This window comes from Pollicipes pollicipes, unplaced genomic scaffold (genome assembly GCF_011947565.3).
Source record: "Pollicipes pollicipes isolate AB1234 unplaced genomic scaffold, Ppol_2.1 Scaffold_5724;HRSCAF=6776_pilon_pilon_pilon, whole genome shotgun sequence".
Lineage (NCBI taxonomy): Eukaryota > Metazoa > Arthropoda > Thecostraca > Pollicipedomorpha > Pollicipedidae > Pollicipes > Pollicipes pollicipes.
Window position 1 is genome coordinate 33,108,484 of NW_023596746.1, and position 24,706 is coordinate 33,133,189.

At 63.0% G+C, this 24,706-nt stretch overlaps 1 long non-coding RNA gene across 1 annotated transcript in view; it reads left to right on the forward strand.

The window, feature by feature from the left end:
* Positions 1 to 21,615, forward strand: part of LOC119103657 (uncharacterized) — a 51,000-nt gene extending 29,385 nt beyond the window's left edge. The window contains exon 3 of the long non-coding RNA XR_005094797.1: positions 21,591 to 21,615. This is a non-coding gene — a long non-coding RNA (uncharacterized LOC119103657). The remainder of the gene's footprint in view (positions 1 to 21,590) is intronic.
* Positions 21,616 to 24,706: the final 3,091 nt, after the last annotated feature.

Below are 24,706 nucleotides of genomic sequence, written 5' to 3' on the forward strand. Positions count from 1 at the left end.
GGGCGTCGGTGTGGCGGCCCGACCGTTGTGTCAGCCGGCGGGCGTCGGTGCGGCGGCCCAAGCGTGGTGTCAGCCGGCGGGCGGCGGTACAGCGGCCCGAACGTGGTGTCAGCCTGCGGGCGTCGGTACAGGTGTCAGCCTGCGGGCGTCGGTACAGCGGCCCAACCATGGTGTCAGCCTGCGGGCGTCGGTGCGGCGGCCCAACCGTGTTGTCGGCCTGCGGGCGTCGGTGCGGCAGTCCGACCGTGGTGTTAGCAGGAGCGTGGTATACATGTCCGACCGCTCAAGCCTCCACCGGTGACCGGCGAGAAAGTCCTCAGCCATCGCGGAGTGACCCGTGAGGATGCCCCGAGCGGCCCCTAGTGACATCTGAGCGTGCCCCAAGCCGCCGCTGGGTGGCCTGTTAGCGGGATCCGAGCGGCCACCGCCGGCTGCCGCCGCTGCGTCCGCGCGGGACGGCTTCATTTGTCTCCCCTGCTAGCCGATCGTATCGTCGGCCAACGGCCGGGAAAACAAGTCGGCGCGCCGCGCAGATCGAACCCCCGCCGAGCGGAGGAGGTGCCGGCCCTCGCACCTGTGACGTCACAGGCTGAGGGGAGCGGCTGCCTGTTCTCTGGATCGTCCGTCCAGTAGGCTGGACGGAAGCAGCCAGGTAGCGAGCTGGTCGGTCTCCAGCGCTAGATTGGGGCTGTTGTCGCACCGCGGGGTTACAGCCCCCAGATTGTTCCGCCGGTGTTGGGCCCACCTGCCCGACCTCGTCCCCTTCACCGGTCGCGGTAAATGGTGCCGTGATTGGCTTTGTCAGCGGCACCGGCCAGCATCCGGCCCTGCGAAGCGGTGAAGCGAAACGGATCGAAATTTGTATGCCCGAATGATTTGAAATGCGGGTTTTTTGGCGCGGCCGGAGGGAATTGGCAGCGTTTTTGTGAAAGGACAAGTCTCGAGGCGTTTTTAGAATCGTGTCCTCTCGCATGGCGCCTGCTGTGATGATGGCCGCCGCGATGGTGTTTTTGCAGCCATCCAAAAACACAACTGAGATATCCGGCCGTCTGATTCACTGCCCGACTGTTAATTTGAGCCGTTCCCTATCTGCCATCTCCGCGGGCCGCATTAAAAACAGTGCTACCCGCGCACTTATTCGCTCGCCTCCGCACAGTGCACGAGTCGATCAGCCGCAATTACCCGGTGTTGGCACGGAAAAACACGTCCCGCTTTTTACGGTGCCGGCTTCCCATAGCTCGCAGCAGGGCCGGCGCACCAGGGGCGTACCGGCCGACACCTGAGCGAGGCGACCGTAGCGCCCCTGCCGGCGCGGCGACTAAACTGGCCGGCAGCGGCCTCGGCCGCAGAGACGATGCGGAGCTGGCAGTCAGTTGTGCTCGCGCGGCGTGGGTGGGAGGTACGCGTGGAGTGTGTGGTGTTCCGCGTCGTGCGTTTCGGTTGGCTCTGCGATGCGGACGGGACCTGAGGAAGTGGCCGACCCGTGGCACTGGTGGGGCTGGGGCGTGGTAACGGCAATCCCGTGGCGGGCGTCCGGAATGGCGAATCGCCAGCGGCGTTGGGCTTCGAGAACTAAACCTTCCGCCGACGAGCGTTGGGCGGTGTGACAGCCGCCAGTCCTTGCATGTGTTCCGTGACGGCCCCGTTCCGATTGCTGCGACCTCTTTCTCCGCTGGCTATATTTCGGCCGCGCCAAGGCAAAACATTTTCCACACACACGCGCGCGTTTAAGTACTGACGTGGTTTTGCCTTCCCGGGGCAGATGTGTTGCCATCACATATTTGCGTGATCGCACTGGTCCACGGACCTAATCCCTGTCGGCCGTTGCAAGCATGGCGTGGTGGTTGTGCTGCGGATGACGTCATAGCGCCGCCAGCTGACCGGCACGGCAGCGAGGCCACGCTCGCTCTCTCGGAGCCAGTCCTCATTCCAGCGGTGCCGATAACAAATTGCCGCTCTAATCTTGAAAGCGGCCACCGCGCTTTGTCATAAATTATCGCTTGACCAATCAGTACCTGGCGACGTGCTGGGAAAACCAACCGGTTTGCTCTGCGTTGGTCAGGCTTGAGATCGACGCTAATGGTCGGCCATTCGTCATGATCGGACGGCCTCGATGGGCCGGTCCTGACGCTGGGTGGCCCTCTCCGCCGCGTCACTGACGTCACTGACAGGGCCGTCTCGACGCTGGGTGGCTCCCTGGCCGCGTCACTAACGTCGCTGACAGGGCCGTCTCGACGCTGGGTGGCCCCCTCCGCCGCGTCACTGACGTCGCTGACAAGCCGGTCTCCACGCTGGGCGGCCTCCTGGCCGCGTCACTGACATCACTAACAGACCGGTCTCGACGCTGGGTGGCCTCTCCGCCGCGTCACTGACGTCGCTGACAAGCCGGTCTCGACGCTGGGTGGCCCCCTGGTCGCGTCACTGACATCACTAACAGACCGGTCTCGACGCTGGATGGGCCCCTGGCCCCGTCACTGACATCACTAACAGACCGGTCTCGACGCTGGGTCCTCTGGCGCGCCGCTAGCGTCGCAGCGAGCACGATTTCGCGGGAGTCGATGGCACTGCGGGGTCGGTGGTGGCGTAGCATTCGACGCATCGGAGTCAAGGGTAGCGACTTTGTCTCGCACATCGCTGGCTTCAGTGCGGCCCGGAGCGCTCGCGACGACTCTGGGGCCGTCGCCGGGACGTTGGCTGCCTCCGTCGTCGCGGCCGTCGGCAGCGTGTGCGGCACCATCGACTACAAAGGTGACTCTGGTGCACGTCAGTTATGCAGCAGCGCGGCCTTGCACAGCGACGTCCGCCGTGCCTCTGGCGTTTGCAGGCACGTCACTGCTGCAGGGGACATCCTGTGCCACTGGCCGTGGTTATGGCCGGCGGTGGCGGCGGTAGTGGCGGCGGCGGTGACGGCGACGGTGCGTCCAGTCATCGGTCCCGTTCCGCGCGTCGTCGAACCTGTTCCCGGGATCCAGGCACCTGTGCCCGGATAATTTTCAGTTGGTGAACAGGCGGAATGGTCTGTTCGTGGCAGCGTGGCATCTGCTGCTGCTTCTGGAGGCCGTTCGCGCGGCGGTCTTCAACCGCTCGCGTGCATCGAACACATCCGATCGAATCTCCGACCGATAAGCGGCGAACTATACCAGCGACGGCTGGCTGCAGCTCTCGCATCCGCCACCGGGGGGCCTCGCTCCGGGTGGAGATCTGCAGTGGTGGCCACCAGCCGCCAGCTCTGGCCTACGGCTCGAAGTAACGCCCCCACGGATGCCTTTGTTGGCTGCTCTGACAGAGGGCCGCGAGGAGGGAGAGGGGTACGTGCCGGGGTGGGATCGGTTTATCGCGGCGGCCGGTTTGTCCGGCGGCTCGTTAGCCGCTATCTAACTCTCGATCCGCGCTCACACCTGCAGGGGCGGCGATCTTCGCCCAATCTGCAGCATACTCTGTAATAGTCGCCTGTTTCGACGGCGGTCCGGGTGTCAAGCCGGCCTGCGGGACGGGCTGGGACTAAGCGCGTTGCAGAACCGGGTCTGCTGCACGTTCGCGGTCGCTCACGCGCGTCTGCGTTGAACATCTTCATAAGCTCGGGGTCATTACCGGTTGTCGCCCCAGCGCCCTCTGCCGCCGCGTCAGCGCCTCGGGTCGGCCACTCCCCCGCTAACAGTCGCCACTCTCCCGCCAGGCTCCTGTCTGTGAAGGTCCGACTCTTCCCTCCACATACCTGCGCCGGGTCCGCCCTGCCGGACAGGTGCTTCGCTCGGTCCTGTCCCCGGCGCGCACGGCCTGCTGCGTCACCACCCCGCCTGACCCCGCTGCCCGACCTCCCACCGGTGGGGTCAACTGTCCGCTGCCCGGCCTCCCGGCGGGGTTAACTGTCCGCTGCCCGGCCTCCCGGCGGGGTCAGCTCCCCGCTGTCCGCTGCCCGCTCCAGCATCCTCCGTGTCCGCCTCGCTCGCAGACCGAGCCTGGAGAAGCATGAGCGGCGGAGGCCGCGCGGTGTGAGAGGTCACCGGCGGCGGACGGTGGGACGCAGTGCGCGCGCGTGACGCCGTGTAACGCCGCGTGACGCCGCGTGACGCGTGATGGCGTCGGGACGCCCGGTGGGACTGTGCCTGACGCTGGCCGCCCTGCTCGGGGCCGCCTCCGCCGACATGTACGACGGCTTCGGAAGCTTCTTCCAGCAGCCGTTCTTCACGCACAGGATCCGGCATCACAAAGGTAAAAAGGGCATAGGAAAGGCATAGGGGTAAAGCGCGGCGCAGCGGCGCAGGACGTCGCTGAACGCGGCTGAGTGCGGGGGCTGGGGAGCAGTGTTATTGGCTCGCTTGTGTCCGAACGTCGCGTTGATTGTGCAGCATCTTCGTTCGGGGATAACAATTTCTCAGCATGTGACGCTGTCGACATGGTTAGGCGTCGTGCGAGGCATGACGCATTGAGCACAATTAAATTGCACTGGCTTGGGTGCAACAGACGTGGATAGTCCTTATATGCAGGTGCGGGCGTGGACGGACAAGTGTTCAGTGTTAGCGAAGCTGTGTTCGGTGTTAGCGAAGCTGTGTTCAGTGTAAAGTGTTCAGTGTTAGCGAAGCTGGGGAGCGACAGTTGATTCGTCTGGGCCCTTGTTGGTACGCCGATGGTTCGCTATGTGGAGTTCATCGGCTCGCCAGGCGCCCGCAGGTAGTCTATGTCTGCTGGGTAACCAGAACTTCACCGCTCATCGACGGACATCTGCCGCTCGGCAGCAGGGTGTCGTCCACACGCTGAAACACCTCTCTCCGGTTGGCTAGCGGAAAACATGAAATGTCAAGGAGTCGTTTTCATAGAACTTTCAGACGGAGTTTTGTTGTGATTTGAAAGTTATAGTCTGATTGCTGTATACCCGGGGGTAGACGGGAAACTTCTCGAAATGCTCGTTCAACCAAGGGACGCAACTTTCTTTCTCGGGACGCAGCGCGATACGCGTATAAATCGTTTTGCGCCGAGCAATAGCCCGTTCGGCCCGTCCCAGTCCAAAGCGCGCGTCCGAACCTATGCGTCAGCTCCACGTGCACCGTCTCTACCTGAGCGACGACGCCCGTTGACCCTTGAAGCCTTCGGCAATCCCGGCATTCAATCACACCGCCGTTTGATACGTTCAACCATTAACACCCCTGATGGGATTTCTGCATGAGCCGTTGCCGTGTCTACGGTGGGCGCTCTGGAGCGCTCTATGCCTCGTGAAGAGCCCGCTGGGGGCCGGGCGCCGGCGGCACTGCTCACATATCGCCGGAGCGGCGACCGGCGGCCCATGGAGCAGCAGATTTGGATGTAGATGGCGGCCGTAGCGCTCGTTTCATCAAAGGCGTTATGCGGTCGGGATGAAGTGGAAGCGTCGACGGAGGCCGGCGCTGCCTGCGGACGGCCTGGTTACGTCGCCGGCCGGGCCAGGGCGCCGCGAGCTGACGCCGCCGCCGGCGACGCGCCGTCGTTGGCGACGATGCTCGGCCGCCCAGATGAAACGTTTTACGGCGGAGGCGGACGGCCGGGAGGGGTGCTCAGGGACGATGACGGGCGCTGAGAGGGGGTGGTCGGTGCCGTAGGCTAGCCTGGGCAGGTCAGGAATAAGTTGGGCACCCAGGGTGGGTTGAATGGTAGGCGAGTACTCGGGCGTCGGCCCGCTTCAGGGGAAGAGAGGACGATGGATGCCAAGAAACGAGGATTTGGCACCGGTGAGCAGGAGCTGTTCAGTTGATGAGTGATCACGGCAGTCTGAGCAGCAATTTCTCGGGACATCGCATACAGACACAGGACCTGCCAGAGACCGACTGAATTTGAAGCGGCCGGCCTGTGACGTGAGCAGAATGCACACGCTGAATGTCCGTGGCCGGTGCATTGGCCGGCACGGGTAATAATCGTGAGATGCGGGGCTAATAATCGTGTGATAATGTATTGACGCATGCAACTGCTGAGGTCATCAACGGTGCGGCTACCCGCAACGCTGATGCCGCCGGGGCCGGCGAACTTGGCTTCATGGATGGCTGCACCGAGACACCATGGAAACAAGACATAGAGACAAGCGCGAACAAAATGGTATCCGGACCAGCATCGGGCCGGAGTGTAATGTTCTCACAGGCTCCCATCTATACGTTCTCCATTCCATCGAATCGGCACCGCGTTGCCTTCTCATCGCATGAACTGTCTTATCGCAGAGAGGCTCTCTTGTGTCGCATGCGATCTCACCTGTGCCCCGTTTGTCACCCTTACCGTCGGCACCACCTGCGGCTTACTACCACCTGCGGCACGTGCATCTCGTGCGCCACCTGTGCCGGCCCGCGCGACGGCCGCCCCGTCCCTTCTGTCCCGACGCTGGCCTGTCGGCTCCGACGATCGCTCGTCGACGGTTGCCGTTTTTCCCGGCGTGATGGGTGTGTTTTCGGCGGTCGACCGAGTGCCGATCGCTGTCCATTTGTTGGGACCGGTCGACCGGTCGTGCCGCGCGCCTTGGTGCGCGCGCGGGGCTCCCTGCCCTGAGCAGCTGGGCGCTGGGACCGCGCGGCGGGGCCCCGGGGGGGGGGGGGGGAGAGCAGCTTTGTCTGGGGACCGAGCGGCTGGGGCCGGGGCTGGGGGGGGGGGGGGGGCAGAGACTGTGTCCGAGGACCGAGCGGCTGTGCCCGGGGGTCCGGCGCGAGCCCAGCAGCCGTCTGGGCTCCATCGGAGTCTCCCGGGAGACGCGCCTGCCGCCCAGGTGCTAGCTGGGCTCAGAGCGATGGCTCTTATTGGCTTTTTGCTTTGCCGTGAGCCCCTCAGCGATGAAAGCCCCGAGACGTGGGGACCCTGAGCGGGCATGGGCAGTGGCATGACCGGCGTGGCGTGCGGACTGTACAGCAGGCGGGTCGCGTGTCGGCCGGACCCGGAGCAGTGCGGTTCGATCGGACCGATTTATTGTGTCATCTGCGCACGCCGGCGTAGTCTGAGTCACGTGGTTATTGATTATGATAATTAGTATATAGGGTAACCATTATTGATGGGAGTGTTGTCAGACGGAAGCAGCGATGTGACCGCTCTGAAGTAGACCGCGCAGCACGAATGTCATCAGACTTTGTGCGGCGTTACCTGAACGCTGGCACACCGTGTTATGGCAGTCCAATTTCAGTTTAAAGATTGGGTCTGGCTGCAAAACACATTTTAGAGTTATGTTATTATTCGGCTCGTAGCCGCTCGTCAGTATACCTAAATCTTGCAGTGGCGTTCAATGATGACTCATTTAAAGAGCTCGGGCTGATCTGGCAACCTTTGTGGTTGAGACTTACACCGAGGGAACGCTGTGGGACGGAAGATGCTTTGCGGTGGTGTGGTTCTGATTGAAGGCTTTTGGAGATTGTTGTCCAGATCGGCAACATGGAGCGGAAATTAGAAGAGATTTCAGTCAGGCTCATTTCCTCAGCTGACAGCGTAGATTACCGCTGGATTTTATATATTCCCACCAAACGCCGGTGGTGATAACTCTCAGGAAACCCGTAAAAAAGCTCCGTCTCGGCGCGAAAGTAACCTGAAGAAAAGTCCCACGAGTGCATACAGGCTGGGGCCAGGGCGGCCAAACGGCCGACACTGCCGCGCCGACTGCGCGCCGCCTCCTTCACCGGAGCCCAGCGCATGATCCGCGCTCGAAGCCGACGGCCATCACGCCTGTCGCGTCTGTTTGTATAATCCGGCGGGACGCGGCGGCGCGCAACCCCCGCCCCGCCCCCCGCGGCGGACCGAATTGCCGGCGATTTTATCTCGCCTCCGCGCGGTGGTCGGCTGATGCACGAGGCGGCCCGGTATGCGGCCGCTCAGCGCGCTCCGCCGCCGCTGTCGGCCGTCGGGGAGCGTTTGAAGGCGGCGTGCGCGGGCTGTGCCCGTCACCGTCCATCAGCGGGGCCCGTTTTTCGGCCGCCGCGCCAGGTCCGACGCGCCGCGCGCCGCGCCGCTCTCGCCCAGCCCGCTAATTGAGTTGTCACTTGCGCTCCCGGCCCGGGCCGGCCAGACGGCGCGCCGGCGCCGAACAAGGCCGCGCCGCGCCACGCCGCCCGCGCGCCAGAGGCGTCGCGCCGACTGTCGGCGCGCTGAGCGGGCGACGGATGGGCCGAGAGGACCGCGGCGGCGGCGGCGGCGGCAGCGGCGGCTCGTTAGCCGCGTAATCAGAGGCCCGGTAGCAGCGCGGCGGTCCGGCGCCGGCCTGGCCCGGCCGGGACGGGTTTTTCTCGCCGCGGCTCGTTAAAGCCTCTCGCTCCACCGCGTCGATATCGTTACCGGGGCGGCCGCGAGGGCGGGCGGCGCTCAGGTGGAGCGGGCGACGCCGCGGCCGGCTGGAGAGAAAGGGTCGGCTCCGCGGGCGCTGCGGCGGCGAGCTTTCTCTTCTCGGCAGCGGTGCCGCGTGCCACCGATATCCGCATCCACGCTGGAAGATCATCTCATATGCGAGCCTGTGTAAACAAGTGCCGCTGCCGAGTTTGGTAAACATGTCTGATTTTTGCGTTTCTGCAGTGCGGCTGCTGGGTAAAGTTTTTATTTACTTAGCCTCGATCTCCAGCTCGAGTTATATTACCTGGATCAACAAGAAATGCTGCCGTGATTTGCAGGCTAACTAGCAAAACAGTATCAATTACATATGGCACTGAAGGTTTCTCCCTGCCTCCATTCAAATCGCCATGCCTATCTCCGCAGCATTTCAACATCGGGCGATCAAATATCCTTTTCCAGTACCTGGAAACCAACGCTCATAATTAAGCCACAGTCGGGCGGGCTCAAATGGACTCGATAATAACGATTTCCTCGATTCCTGCTGATTTCTGGCCCGCGGGCCGGCCGCGCGCCGCCATAGGTGAACGATGAGCCATCGGTGCCGACCGCTTCATCCCGCCGGCCATTGGCGTCGAACGGCGGGCGCTGGCTCGCTGGCCGGCGGCGCCGCCCGCCGCTGAAAAGGGGTAATTATCTGCCGGAGTAACCGCTCGTTTGCCACCCCATTAAATGGTGTGAAATAATGACGTCATTCCGCGGCCCACCTTGCTCTGCGGCCGCACCAGGCGGCTGTAATTTAAGACGTCTTATTTGGCGGCGAAGGCCAGACCGTTTGGCCAGATAATTGTGCCGAATTGTATAGGGTGCCATGCAGAACACGTGTGAAGTTTACGTCTGTGTTGCACGCTGGCCGCCGGCGGAGCGCAAATCATCGTCGGCGGGGGTGGGTGGGGTCGCACTCGGAGGAGGTCCGCCGGCGCCGCCTGTTTTGATTGCGGTTAGTGAGGCCGGATGGCAGGGGAGGCGCGGACCGCTCGGAGTGGCTGCGGACCGACTCGAGGCAAGCTCGCGCCCTGAGGCTGCCGGACGAGAGCCGCGGACGTGATGTGCGGATTCGGCGCCGGCCGAACGCTGCTGCGTCACGGAGCGGACGCGGACGGCGCTGGTGGGGGGTGGCCTCCGGCTGCGACGCGATGGAGACGTTGGCGGCGCACCCGGACGCGCCGCCCTCGCCGCGCCGCGCCGCGCCGCGCGGTAATTGCCGGCCTTCAGCGCCCCCTTGTCGGCTGAGTAATGAGCGCCGGACCCCCTCCCCCTCCCCGCCCGGCGGCACGCCCCGCGGCCCGGCGCTGGCCCGGCCGCTTAGCGCGCGCTTCAGCCTAATTTCCTATGGTAATGGATGCGGGCGTTATCCCGCCGCCCGACGGATGATCACTTGTTTCTGAATTAGCTCGCGGACAGCCGTCAATTAGGATCAGCGCTGGCTGGCTTGATCGGCAGCGGTTTGTCGGTCTGGCGGCGGCCGCGCGTCCGACTCGTGACAGCGGCGGCTCGCCGTAGGACGGCCGGCTGTCACGAGCGGTGACCGGGCGTCGCGGCTCGCCGCCGCCGACGGGCGCGATGTCCGACCCTCGCCGTCTGAGATGTCAGGCCGCCGACGCTGCCGTCTCGCTGCCGCTGTCTGGGATGGAAGGGGAGGGGCGCTGAGGGCTGTCTGGCGTATTGTCTTCTTGCCCATTGCCGCACGGTCGGGGCGGCATCTCTTGCACGCCCGGCTCTTTCCGCGTCTTCATCTGCACAAGTTGTCCAATAAGGCACGCCGCTGCGGCCGATTATGTGGCCGGCGGGCCTGCCATGGGTGTGGAGGCGTGACTGAGGGGCACCAGAGCCGTCACGACCGGGCCGGTCCGGCCGACCTGCGGCCCCTCCGGCAACAATCATAGAACAGATTGATAGACGTACCCGACCGGCTTTCTGGACCGTGCATGGAGTGGGACCTCACCGGCCTTCTGGACCGTGCATGGAGTGGGATCCGACCGGCCTTCTGGGCCATGCATGGAGTGGGACCTCACCGACCTTCTGGGCCGTGCATGGAGTGGGACCCGACCGGCCTTCTGGACCATGCATGGAGTGGGACCTGACCGGCCTTCTGGACCGTGCATGGAGTGGATCCCGGCCGGCATTCTGGGCCATGCATGGAGTGATGAGGTTTAACCAGGGCACGGATAGTTTGACGGTCAATCAATCATAACGCTAACTGGCTCGCTGGTTCCAATTAATGAGACACGTCGCAGGCCAGATTCAAACAAAGGACTGACCGGTTCACCGCGTCTAGCCATGCGACCATGCTTCTCATCGGACCCAGACACCATGTCTTGCGGCTTTTAGGCCCATCCAAAGGGCTCGGCGTGCCAGCCGGCTTTGCTCATAATCTCACTCAGCTGGCTGATGGTTTCTCGACCTCTCTCCAGCGTCTTTTCAGCGCTGCGACAGCCTCGACGTGCGCTTACACGGCCGGCCGCGTCCGTGACGTCACAGCAGAGCTCGGGGGGGTGGGGTCGACTGTTCCCGCCTTCTTCTCGCCTGCCTTTGGAGGGTCGACTGTTGCCGGATGTTTTTGCTTACACCGCCGGCTTCCGCCAACCGAAAGATGCGCGGGAGGCTCTCCAGGGAGCTCTGGTTGGCCTGGTATGGTCTGGTCTGGTCTGGTCTGGTCTCTGCTGGACCAGTGAAGGTAGCCAATACGAGTGAAGGCTTGTGTCTTCTTGGAGGGACCTTTTTCTTCCTTCCAATGATTGCATCGTCCTATCTGAATGTGACTGAAGTCATCCAATGATCAGAGCAAAATGTAAAACTATAAAAACTTCGATTTTATGGGGGCAAATCTTGCCCTGCCCCTGCCCCCCCCCCCCCACATGGGGTTCATGGAGCCTCACGTATGGTAGTCACTGCGGCCATGTCACGGGTGCCGGACAGGGCGCGCGCATATTCGTCCACTGACAAGAATTGATTCCCTTGACGTCCATGGACGCATGCATTTACACACGGACACGCTCAACACAAGGCATCAAGAGCCAGGATCTGCGCAGCGCTCTTCGGCCCAGTCTCATGTGCGACATGGCCCGATTAACAAGAGTTCCAACGTCATGAGAACATCCTCGCTGCCCACTTATCACCGGCGTGTATGGCGGCGTCAAGTCTGCAGGCATTTCCGGCGCCTGTCCGTCGTCCCCGCACCCAGCCCGTTCCGAGCACCGCGCCCACGCGACGTGACCGCCGAGCGTCACCACTCGCCGCCGGCGCTGCTGCTCTCCGGCCTGTGCGGCCTACGGTGGCCTGTCGCCTGTCCACCGGCGGCGCACTGGAGCGCGGCGTCCGGTCCGCCGGCCCCGTGGCCGGCCGGAGTGGGCCGACCGGTCGGGCCGCACTCGTGCGCTCGTGACCGGCGGGGAGGGAGGGGGGGGGGGGGGCGACGGGCCAGACGGCTCGGCGCGACCGGCGGGCGTGACGCGACAGTCCGGACGGCGGCGTGACAGAGCCGCGGCGGGTGGGCGGTGTGTGGGGCTTGACCCGCCGCCGGGAGCCGCTCTCTCCGGTCGGGCGGCGGCGGCGGCGGCAGCGCGCCTGCAGCCACCTGTCGACGGGTCGCTCCCTCCCGTCGGCCCTCCGCGGTGGAACGGCAGGGTCGGTTCGCGGGCGGCTCACAGACTACGCGACTCTTGCAAGTGTCCAGCAGGCGGCGCAGAACGCGTCAAAAAATTTCGAAAGGAAACTGATCTGTCCACGGAAGTTGTACCAAACGCCAAACTTACTGCACAAACAAGTGCCACTGTCTTCTCGGATGGCAGCGTTTCTGCAAAACGGGAGGGGCGTCGTGAAAGTAGCAAGTTTCGTCAGTGCCTCTGCAAGAAGCAGGGCTGGGCGTAGTATGCAAGTAGCAAACCTGGGCTCAGCAACTACATATGCAAGCAGCAGACTTGTGCATTTTTCCAGTTTACGTAAGTCACGAGTTTGGACACAGTACCCATCTACGCAAGTGATAATAAAGTGAGACAGCTCGTCGGAAAACATTGGCGCCGGACATCACACCCATCCCTGGTACCGGCCGACCTTGCATGCCGCCCCGTACGGCGACAGCACTCGCTCATCGGCTCCCGGGCCGCGGCGCCGCCGGCACGTCGCCGGACCGGTCTGGCACCATTTTTGGAAGCTTGCCGTGTCGGGAGGTCCAAATACGCCGTCAGGTCGGCCGGCTAATGCGCCATGGTGGCGGGCTCGGTGCGGAGGGGGCCGCTTTGTTTCGGCCGCCGCCTGCTGACTGACTCGTGGTCACGCGGCGCGACCGCCGCCCAGTGTGCCACTGCAGCTGGAGGGCCGACGGGGAGGGCCGTGACGGGGACAGGCGGCTGATCCCCGGCGGAGGTCATGTCGGACGTGTCGACGGCCGGTGTTTCGGATGTGGTTAGGCGACGGTACATGGGCGAGAAGATCGATCTTTGTCAGGCTTTGGGTGTCGGCGTGTTCATGTGTCATGTTGACTGAGGCCGCGCGCCATGAAAATAGATTTGGCTGCTGTGATCGGAACAGCTAAAGGAAGAGCTAGTGCCTCGCAGTATCTTAACACTCGGTAGAATTTGAGAACCGCGCGACTATGCATGGTCAACGTTTTCCATCGTAAAACGTTGGTCTTTTCTGCACGAGTGAAAGGCATGCCGCTCTTTGTTGTTTTGGGCTGAAGGATGAATTTTATGTGTTCCAGTGGTCGGCAATTCTCCGAAGTGTATCAAAAAGACCATTGTCTGCATTTCACGAGCCTTTTCTGATAGACAGACTGAAGCGAGCGCGCTTAACGTCGTGTAACTATGATTACGCGCACCCCAAGGGTTACGAAATTATCAAGTGGCAATCATTACTTTTCATGGCAGTTCAGTCCGGCTGGAGCGCACGCCACTTCTCACATTGAATCAGCTGATAGAACATTCCATGTTCATTTCCCGTCCGGTTAATAAACATGGAAGTGACCTGGGCCGTCAATATCGTACGAAAGGGGCCGCTGACTGACTCCGTTTAAATGCCTCCCAGCGGGCGGCGTTTCGCGAATCCCTTCCCGGCCGGCTGAAATACGCTTCGACGACCGTCTAAACGGCTCCTCGCCGTCAGCTCATGCCCGTCAGAATAGTCAATGGCGCACTAATTTCCCGTTTCAGTATTGAATGACCGTCTTAATCACTGTGTGTCGGTTATTACGGCCGGCCCGGCGGCCGCCGCTCGGTTTAATCAGCGAGCCCGCGACGGCCGGCGCGGACGCCCGCCCTGCTTTTATGCCTCGCGCCGCCGCGCCGTTTACGTGAGCACTTCCTGCAACGGAGCACTCATGGGGTAAACATAGATAAACGGCGGCGGCTGCTGAGGCGGGTCGGGCGCGCCGCGGCCGCAGCTGGCAGCTGGCAGCTGCAGCTGTGCGCGCACCGTGAGGCGGTGTCACAGCAGCTGGGCAGCTGCTTGCCTTGGTGGACGGCTGCCAGGCCTGCTGGCGTGCGGGCCTCGATCTCGCGGGTGTCGCTTCCCAGCTACGTCGTCACATGGTGCTAAAGAGAATGCCACTGGTGGCAGGCCCGTACTGATCCGACCGTTCTGTCAGGCGTGCGAGGCGAGAACCTCGCTGTTGGACAACGACGAGCTTAGAAATAATACTGCGACGCGACCAGTCCTGCGAAGGGCTGTCGGGTGCGTGCCGCGTTCGAGCCCGCCGGACCGACGGCTGGTGCCCACTAAACCCGGGCCTGACCTGGCCTGTTGCCTAGCCTGGTCGGCAGACGGCGGATATGAAAGCTCCACGGGGACGGCTTCACTGATGGATGCGATACAACTGCAGAGAATGCTGCAACCCGACAAGCCGCATCCGATGAGACCTGGCAACAGCGCGCAGCGCTTGTCCGCGAACTGGCCAATCGGCCGTGTTGTTCGTGACCGGTTGTGCTGTGACACCGTCCGTGATTGGCTCACCTGGACAGCGGCACGTGCCAGCTCGGTGCTGACCGCGTCTGGCATCCGGGCCGACCCGACGTGCCGGCGAGCACTGTTTGTAAACGGCTGGCGCCAGCGGCCGTGCCGAACGAACTCGTCTCCATCGCTCCCGTGTTGATCGCGTCGACGGCCGGCCGACGCTGACTCCGCCCGGCTGCCGGGCGGTGGCGGGCCGAGGGCGGACAGCCGCCGCTGCCGGGCCTCTCCTCTCGGCCGTCGGCGGCGCCGCGGGGCGGAGAGGACGGGCGTCGGCGGTTCTCTCGGCCGTGTCACCGCCGCCGTGTCAGCCGCCAGCGGCACGCCCGTGTCCCGCGTGACGACGTGGCCTGGCGCTGAAGGAGGACAGAGCACGAGAGGAGGGAGAGAGGCTCATCGCCGCTGCAGGGACAGCCGTCAACGGCATAGGCGTCTGTCCGCGGGGGGCGGCCTGCGAAGCAAACTGTCATGCCGCGGCGGGCGCCGTCTTTGCTCCCGCGGCAGGGCGACCGCGTCGGCGGGTCGAGTCGCGACGCCTCGGCGCTTGACCCCAGCCTTGACCCCGCAACACCCGGGCGGCGGCCGGGCTCGGAACGGCTTGACAGCCTTCGGTCGGGCGGCATGTTAATGTGGCGCTCGGCGCGGCCGGGCCGCCGTCTCGTCAGCTTTCATAAGCGGGCTTGTTCGCCGGCTGTCAGCGACGCCTGTGCCGCCGTCCCCCGACTCGCGTCGCGTCACGTCCCATTGTGGTCCGCCTCGGCACTGGCCGCTCGAAAGACGGCGCCGGCGGTATTGGTGGCGAGAGGTTTGGCAAGGCGCCTCTTGTCCGCCGCCGCGCTAAGTGCTTGCGTAAAGGGCGATGTGTCGTTTCGTCTTACGATCAGCGGCGACCTCCGCCGTCACTCTGCAGCCGTGGCTGCCAACTGGCAGCGATGGGACATTCCCGTAGCCGGCCCTCGTCAAGGCGTTTTCTCAGCTGTGTCTTCACACGTGCTGCGGGTATAGATGCTGGGATTTCAGTGTCCGTTGTGGTTATGTGCTTATGTCATCATAGTGCTAAAAATGCGCGCTGCATGACAGCTAATAACCGGCATGAGGGAGGTACAAGCGAGGTGGTTTCAAAATAAGTGTGATTGACGGTCGTCGTTTGAACGGAATGTTTTTGAAGTTGGTATAAAAGCTCATTAGGAGGACTTCATCGATTACAGAATAAGTCCACGGGCATTGTAGAACGGTCATTGTTACACAACGTATGAAAATGAATGGTTTTCCCGCTTCTGTGTTATAATCATGCGTTCTTGTGCGTTCGTTATGATCCCGTTACGCAGGCACCGTGTCACCCACGCTCACAGCGACAAATCCAGGACACTCGAATCCAGGACCAGGAATGAATTTAGGCCTTTCACGGCTGCTTACTGCAGTGCATTGTCTCTCTCGGCATGCCTTTTAACAAAACCTTAAACCCTCCGCGAGGAAGGCTCGCGCGTCGCACCAAAACACCCGTCTTGAGGTGACTTGGTAAGAATCTTACCCTCCTGCTATTCACCGCGCACGGAAGCGCACTCACCGCGTACCGAACACAGCCGGCATCCGCAACCCCTGGCGACGTATTTTTCTTTTCCAAAGCACCGTTCGTTATTTAGGGCCGGCACTTGAGCGCGCGCAGTGGAGGACCCACTCGCCTAATGACGCCGGCTCGCCGCGTCGCGCTGTAATGAGAGCCGTTCCCGACGACCACCTGTGCCCGGCGGGCCGGACCGGGCACGTCGGCGGCCGCCGCTCTAACGAGCCCCGCTGGCGGCGCGCACTCTGATTTAGCCGCGCCGTCCGAACGACCCGGGACGCGCGGACGCTCGTTACAATTGTCCGGCGCTCGTAACGCAATGCATTTAAGCGGCTTGTTCGGGCGCGTGGGCGGCGCCGTGTCGCGCGCCATCCCGTCGGTCACTCTTGGCCACTCGCGCTGGCGCGCCCACGAGCCGGTGATGGCGGCCCGGCCTGTCGGCGGGGGTGGGGCGGGTGCCGCTGCGGAGGTGGGGTCGCGCTGCTTACGGGGTGGGGGCGGCCGGATGCGGCTTGGCGCGGTCCGTCGGGTTGCGTCGCTTTATGGCCAGGTTGGACGGCCGGGCGGAACTTCGGGTCGCCTTTGTCCGGGAAGCGTCACCCGGATTTTACTGCACCCGCCAGAGACGTTGCCATGCGCCGAGCAAGCTGGAGCCTCGCCTCAGAAAAATGCCGCCAGACAGCTCCGAAAATAAATCGATTCAATTCAGTCGTCTCCGTTTGACTGGAGTGCCAAGCTGCGATTCGCCTGCCAGCAGCCTGTTATAAGTCACCGCCTGGACGCATATATCGGGTCACGCCGGGCACCCGACGAGCGGCGCTCCATCTGCGCCAGCGTGGCCACGTCTGCGGGGCGCCGGCGGCCGCTTTCCACGTCCATCGGGCAGATGCCGCCGGTTGACGCGGCGTCCGCCAGGCCGGGAACCGGCCCGGGCGCGGCTGGCACGCGGCCGTCGGCCCCGTGCCAAGCGGCCGTCCAACACCGTCCGAGACGGGCGCGACGGACAATGAAAACGGCGGCGCTAAAGGGCGGCCGAGCGGCAGCGGGCGCCAGCCGCATCGCCGCGCTCCGTAAAACGGCCGATGATTGAAGCCCGTTCGGCGGCGGCGACGTGCCAGACTGCGCCGTACGCTTCCGCTGTGTTGTGATTTGGAGGCGTTTCTGTTTGGCCTGTGGCGGCTGAGGGCGGGCGACTTGACCGTCGGACCAGATCTTAAAATGAGGCCCAGCTCGGGGAGGTGTGCAGCTGCCGCCATCCGCATGCATAAAGTCTACCACGTCGGTGTTAAGTCGCGCGAATAGGAATGATGCTGCTGCGCTGCTCCGATGCCTCAATAACGTTTGGATGTCAGGGTGTTTACGCGTAAGCCCATCGCAGCGCTCCGGCCCGCCGAACGCTGGCAGTCTCCTGCTGCGCGCCTGGGCGTCGGTCCAAATTGTCCCATCGCCTGACATTTTGATAGCCGAGTGATTAGTTCCGCTATACTTTAACGGCCGCCCTGACTGTACAAACTGATCCGAGCTGGCCGCATATCGCTTGTCTGCTCCGTTTACTTGGGCTGTGGTGGGGATTCGAGCTGATCGTTGTCCTCTCCGAGTCCTGACCGTGGTAATCTGGCGATCGGACTGCTCAAGGGGTAGCTCAAGTAAGCTCGCTGGGGAGGCTTGGATGGATGACTCGTGCGCGGTATGTGTCGCGGGTTTAGGACTGAGGAATATAGACCAGGTGGAGGAACTTGTGCTTGCCGATGTCCGTTCTCATTGGAATTCAGTGCCGTGGCCGGTTTGTGGCGGTTAACTCTGGAGTGATATCCCTGATGAAAATGCTGGCTTGTTCCATGGAAGAAGCATTTGCACAAAGCCCGTGAATTGGACGTGGAAAGGGATCGTCGGATATGATGTTTGACATATCGCATTTATATTTTATCCAACTGGTACATTATAAGACGCCATGGCCACTGTAACCACCGCGACTGGCCTTTTGTTCCAATTGCTTAACTTCAATATCCGACGTTGGCGACCGATATCAACTTTACAACCGGTCAAATGAACTTCAATTACGGCGACCCATGGAGTTGGGCTCCAGTTTCAAATACAAAGTTGGCCGCTTGATCAGCGTGTAAGCTGGCTGTAGCCGGTTTCCAGAGCTATGGGTTTTAAAAGAGTATCAGGTCGTGTTCCGAGAACTGACGGAAGCAGACCTCTCGCGACGCTGCTGAGTTGATGCGTTGAAACCTCATCGCGCAACAAACTCGCCCCGGGCTGCTCAGATCGTTAACTTTGAACGGCCCCATGAAGTTCCGAGTGTCCTGTCGACAGCGGTCCGTCAAATGATGAGACATCACTGTCGGGTGCCGACATCCCAGAGCCGTCCCGTGCCACGGCCGCTTGTCTCCCGTGAAGCTGTCCCCGCGCGCTGATGACCCGGCCCGCGATGTTCTGGTCGCAGCTCGGGCCTCCCCGCGTGCGTCGCCTTCCTTCTCACGACGATCGCCTGAAGCGCCGTCCGGCGCGGCCGTGACACCGGGTCCGGTGCCGCCCGGCGGTGTCCGTGCCGCGTGACCGGACCCGGACCCGGACACTTCGGCGGCGCCCGGAGCCGGGGCCGGCGCGTGTGGCGACCGCCCGTGATTGGACGGCGCCCCGGCCAGACCGATGGCCCGTCACTGCAGGCCGCCGCGGATTTATAACGTTCGATGGGCCGACAAATCCGGCGGCCCGGCCGGCGCGCCGTGATTTCCGCAGCGACCGATGCTGCCGCCGACTGCCGTCGCCACTGCGGGCGGCGGCACGCGGTGTGAGCGATCGTTCACGGCGGCTCCGTCCGCCGCTGGTGGACTCGTCGACAGCGATGGAGTCGCCCGCCGCCGCCGATGGAGTCTCCATACGCTGCCGATGGAGTCGCCTGACGCCGCCGATGGATCGCCTGACGTCGACGGAGTAGCCTGGAACAGCCGATGGGGTCGCTTGACGCTGCCGATGGAGTGTCCTAACGCTGCCATGCCGTCGATGGAGTCTCCCGACGCTGCCAACGGAGTCGCTTGACACCGCCGATGGAGTCGCCTGAGGCGGTCGACGGAGTCGCTTGACACCGCTGATGGAGTCGCCTGACGCGGTCGATGGAGTCGCTTAACGCTGCCGGTGGAGGCACCCGTTGACTGACGGTCTGGCGGTGGGCACTGAGTGAGCTCGTGGGGTGTCATCAGTGGGCTGAGCTAGTGACAGCGGCGTCAGCGCGGTGGCGCCAGGTGACGCCACTGGGGCGACGGCGCCGCCACAAATGGAGTCATTTATAGACCGGCGCATGTCCAGCATGCCAGCAGGGGGAGTCGTTAGGCAAAAATGGCCTGCTCATTGCTCCCGGGAGCTAATTTTGGGTACGTGGAGTGACTGTGCGCTGAAAATCGATACAAAGAATGACAACGGGTTGCTGCGGCTGGTGGTGTTGCCATGGCACAGTTCCTTTAGCAGAGCCCGTGAAGGTATACCTGCGGCGGCTGAACACTTTTCAGAGGGCGCTGAGCACCATCATAGGGGGCGGCTGGTGGTGTTGCCATGGCACAGTTCCTTTAGCAGAGCCCGTGAAGGTATACCTGCGGCGGCTGAACACTTTTCAGAGGGCGCTGAGCACCATCATAGTGGTCGCTGCTAGGCCAGACCCCTCCAAGTGCAATTTCCGAGCGGCCGTCGATGTGCAGCCCCTAGGCGATTCCGCGGAGTCCATTCTTGGTGCCGGTGGGAGCTGGGCACTTGAGACACTTGAGGGCGCCTACGGCCCGGGTATCAAAGCGCGCAGCTAGGACACAATAGCGCCGTCGAGTCGTGATTACCCTCTGCCCTCTGGAAGCGTACGCTCTGCAGGGTCACATAAGCGGCCGCGTTTAGGGTCGCTCGAGTGCTCTGCTGCTCGCGCCGGTCTGCGTTCTGTGTGAGCGGCCAGTGCGGGGTCGACCCATCGGGGGCGGGTGCGTGCCGGCGGCCGTGCCCGTTCGGACCGAGTCGCCGCCGGCCATCAGAGGCGGTGGGAGGCACGCGCCATCTGCACGCTGTCCCCACCGACCCTGCATGGCAGGCGATCTCGCGGTGCGCAGGGACGGCCGTGGTGCGCCGGGACGGCAGCGGTGCGCTGAGACGGCGGCGGTGCGCTGAGACGGCCGCAGTGCGCCGGGACGGCGGCGGTGCGCTAGGACGGCGGCAGTGCACCGGGATGGCCGCGGTGCGCCGGGACGGCGGCGGTGCGCTAGGACGGCGACAGTGCGCCGGGACGGCCGCGGTGCGCGAGGACGGCCGCAGTGCGCCGGGACGGCCGCGGTGCGCGAGGACGGCCGCGGTGCGCTGAGACGGCCGCAGTGCGCCGGGACGGCCACAGTGCACTGGGACGGCCGCAGTGCGCCGGGACGGCCGCGGTGCGCGAGGACGGCCGCAGTGCGCCGCGAGATCGCCTGCCATGCAGGGCCGCGGTGCGCTGGCGCTCGACGCACACCTGGCGGCGCGGCGCCGGCCGGCCAGACACTTAACGGGACGGATGGGAATCGATAGCGGCTAGCCTGTTGTGGCGCCGCGCCGCCCGGCTGAGTTATGCGCCCTCCCGAGGCATCGTCTCGGCCGCGGCTGCCTCTTAATCGCGTCAGGAAACAAACAGCCGACCATTTCTTCCGGTTCGGGCTAATTTCCGTTGTTTGTGTGTTTATTTGTGGGGCTGGACGCCTCGGAGCGTGCGGTGATGGCTGGGGCGGTCGCTGGCGTGGTGAGAGGCATGCAGACTTCTAGTTGTTTTTTGTGTTTTTTTTTTGTATGCTAATATTACCGCCATGGTGTGTCTGTAAGTGACGCCTACTTCGGAAAGGTCCCAAATTCGACGCGATCTGTCATATTGATACGAGACGATGGGACATTGATGGATAGTGATGGCCATTACCCATGGCCCAAAACGCAACTCCCTGATGAATAGCCTGCCTTTTGATGATGTTGGCGATGAGCGCCTCGATTGGGTGGTCTCCAAAGCACCATCCTCTTGAGGTTTATTAAGAAAATGCACTGGGATTGTAATAAACCGATTCCGCCTTTGTTTGCCTATCATGTAGCCATGTAAACTGACATGGTGTGGTATTACACGTCCTTAGAAAGTCGTAAATCCTGAGCGCCTCCGCCTACTAACAGTGGACCGTTAACGGTTGTGACGGACAAACGTGAGCAAAAAATTACACCGCCATCAGCTCTGAACGCTTTGAGATCCTCAGTCTGGGACGATCCAAAGCATGTAATGCGGGGGGGGGGGGAGGTTCGCAATGCATTTATTCCTTTCTGTCTTTCCTTCTGCATTGTCTTCATCTCACTCTCCCCTCCCCTTCCCGTTATCTCCATTGCGCGCCTCACTTTCTCTCCCTCCCAGCTTCTTTCCGCGCTGGCTCTCCTATACGCACAACCCTCTTCATGTTTGTTCCTTGTTCCCTCATCTTGTTCTCCTTGTTCTCCCCATTCATCACTGCTCACTTTCTATGAGGGTCACTTTCAGGTCTTCTGGTTGTTAATTAGCCTTTTCACTTTCTGCCGCTTTGTCAATGTTGTTTTGCTCTCGATTCGGGTTCTCTTCAAGTCAAAAATGTTAACCCAAGTTGTGCGTTCTTTGACTGACTGGAGGATAACAGCGACCATTCCGCTGTGGTCGGCGACGGCCCGTGTGTCTTACTCGTTCTGTTCCGATTGACAGCGGTCTGCGCACCTGTTGTGGCGTCCCGTGGTCTGACCGAATCCTCTCTGCTTCCAGAGCACGTGAAGGAGCTGACCTGCGGAAAGCTGTACTACCGCACCTTCCACCTGGATGAGCGGCGCGACACGCTCTACGTCGGCTCAATGTGAGTACATCAGCCGAGTTGCAGCTGGCTGAACAGCGGGCCGGGCCGCTGGGCCGGTCAGGGCTGCAGCTGCTGGACGGCGGGTCTCGTTGGGCCTGTCAGGGCTGCAGCTGCTGGACGGTGGGTCTCGCTGGGCCAGCCGGTGCTGCAGCTGGCTGGACAGCTGGTCTTGCGCGGCCGGCCGGGGCTGCAGCTGGCTGGACAGCGGGGCTTGCGGGCCGGTCAGAGCTGCAGCTGGCTGGACAGCTGGTCTTGCGCGGCCGGCCGGGGCTGCAGCTGGCTGGACAGCGGGGGTTGGGGCGGTGCGCTGCCGTGGTACCGCTTGGAATGAATGTAGAGAGATTCCAGTACACCATCAGCGGTTGGTAAGCTCGTGGCGGCGGTTGCATTGATCGGAGGCGACCGAGCTCGCAGGTGACGCCTTCACCGCCAATGGCGGCTGCGCCACTATTGTCGGCTCCTGCCGTCCGGTGACCTCCGCGAGAGGGGGCGGATGGGGTTGAGTCACGTGTCATGGGTCACAGGCCAGGACACAAGGCGGCAGCGGCTCGGTAGACTGGCATGAGTCGCGCTCGCACCGACCCCACCGGAGTATTGAACCGAGTGGGTGCGCTCTGGTGGGCTGACAGATGCGAGACGGCCGATCAACTGTATCAGTTCCCTTGTTCGCCCCGGTTCGCCGATCTCAGGGCTGACCGTATAGCCAATCGCACGTGGAATCCTCGGGCTTGTCAGCGGCTGCGAACGAACCACAGTCGCCATTCCAATCTGAAGCCGGTGGCGCGCCGGGCGCTGGCTTCGCAATTGTGCGACCGGGTGGATCGTCCTGACGCGCATGCGCAGAGGCGGCGTGAAATTCCTCATCGGTGGACGTGATCTGCCTGAAACTCCGCCCGTCAGCACACCGCCGTGGTCTAGAAATGCGTTATTATCCTTGGCGAACTGACAAGCGCTAGACGATCGGAATGTGCTGATGCGTTTTCTGGGTGGCGATGGAGAACGATGCGAATCGTTTATCTGACACAGCTCTGGGATGCCTGCAAGCTTGCATGTTGGTACAAACATTCCTAGTAATGGAAAATCCGCGAGCAGAAGTCGTTAGTAACTGTAGTTCCAAATTCATGGGGCTGCAGCCTCCATTCGTACGGAACGATACAACTTTCCTGTTTAGACAAGACTCTGGACTGAGTGCCGGCCTGTCGGCCATTTGATGGCCCGGTGTATCAGTCCGGTGCCACGTGTGACATCACACGCGTCGCGGCCGTGTCAGCCGGCATGATCTGCCACTCGGCCGCTGTGTCGAGAGTGCCTCTCCGCCGGCAGCCGGCCATCCCGTCCCCATTATGCGGCCAGTAGTCAATATTGGCGACAACGGGCCGGGTTAATGGATAAAACGCGGCGTCCAACACATGATACGGATGCTTTTAGCGGCCGGCCGAGGTCCGAGAGTCATCTAATGGGCAGGACGGCCGGCGGCGTCCCGGCGGTCTGACCGTCGCCGGCTGAATGACCGCAAACACGCCCCGCGGGCATCGGATGTCGGCGCCGGCCGAGTGCCGAGTGGCGGCCGGAAGGGAGACGGATCGAGCCCGCCGCTGACGATGCTTCGTCCGGAGTCGGCCGAGGACCGCGGGAGGCTCCCGTCAGCCGGGAACCGCGGGAGGCTTCTCAGTGGCGGGGAGTCGCAAGGAGGCTTTCTTCGGCCGGAGACCGCTGGAGGCTCCCCTATCGCCGGGAGCCGCGGGAGGCTCCCGTCAGCCGGGAACCGCGGGAGGTTTCTCAGTGGCGGAGAGTCGCAAGGAGGCTTCCTTCGGCCGGAGACCGCGGGAGGCTCCCCTAACGCCGGGAGCCGCGGGAGGCTCCCCTGCCGTCGGGAGCCGCGGGAGGCTCCCATGAAGCCGGGAGCCACGACGGCCACGTCTCGCGCTGTCGGAACCACGTCGGAGCGGCTCCTCGTGCGCTCGGAGCGCTCTCTCGTCTCAGGCGGCTCGGGCGCAGAGACGCGGCGCTGACTTAGCTGCGACAGCCGTCGTAAAACAAACGGATCGGCGCCGCGCGCGGCGAAGGCGGCGCCCAGGGCCGCCGCTATGCAGATGGGAGGGGCACGCCCGCCGCGCGATACCTCCGAATGTCTTCCTCCCTCGTGGGAGCCGAGGCGGCGGAGGGCCTCCCGCAGCGCCCGTGATTTATACCGGCCAACTGATTCCGGAATGAGTTTCATACGGCCGTAAATCAGAATGGATCAGAAGATTATTGGAAGGCACCGGAGGCGGAAAATGTATATAATGGCCGGATCTGGCCGGGCGGAAATACCGAGCTGAATGGGTGCGGTCGGTCGAACAGCCGAACTGACCTGCCGAACGGCCAGTGAAACGCATCTTCCTCGTGCTGCGGGGGTCGCCGCCGTTCCGCGCCGCCGGTGCAGCACCGGCAGTGAGTGAAACTGTCCGTCGGGCGGCAGACAATGACTTGCTTATCTGCCGGCGGTTAAATACATTCAGCCGCACTGTCGAAGGAACGACTCCGATCTGGGCACGTGCGCCTCGCATTATCTGATCCTCAAGTTTGAATGCCCGTAGATCGAAGGTAATGGCATCCATTCGACGTCGCGCTGTCTTGCAGGCGCCCGCTTCGGCGGCACCGCGGTCGCCTCGAGCGAGCGAGCTTGAGCGGCGGCGCGTCAGGGGCCGCCTGGCTGAGCCGAGGCGTCTCGGCGGCGGCGGCGCGGCCGGGACCGGTGGGCGGACAGGCCGAGGTGCGGCGCCCGCAAAGTCAAATCTACGCGCACATTATGGATTCGCGTCAGGCACGTACTACAGTGCTTGCGGGCGCGCGCGCGAGACGTCGCCGGCGATGCCTCTTCGGCTGCCTCTCTTTGGCTCTAATGGATGGATCGGGTAGGCTGTGACGTAGCGGCGCTTGGACGGCAAGTGAACTTGTGCACTTCCCTGAGAATGACACAGCTCTGCGGCTGCCTTAGCCGGAGAAGCGGCTGCAGGAGGGGCGCCGCCGCCGAGGTGTCGATCTG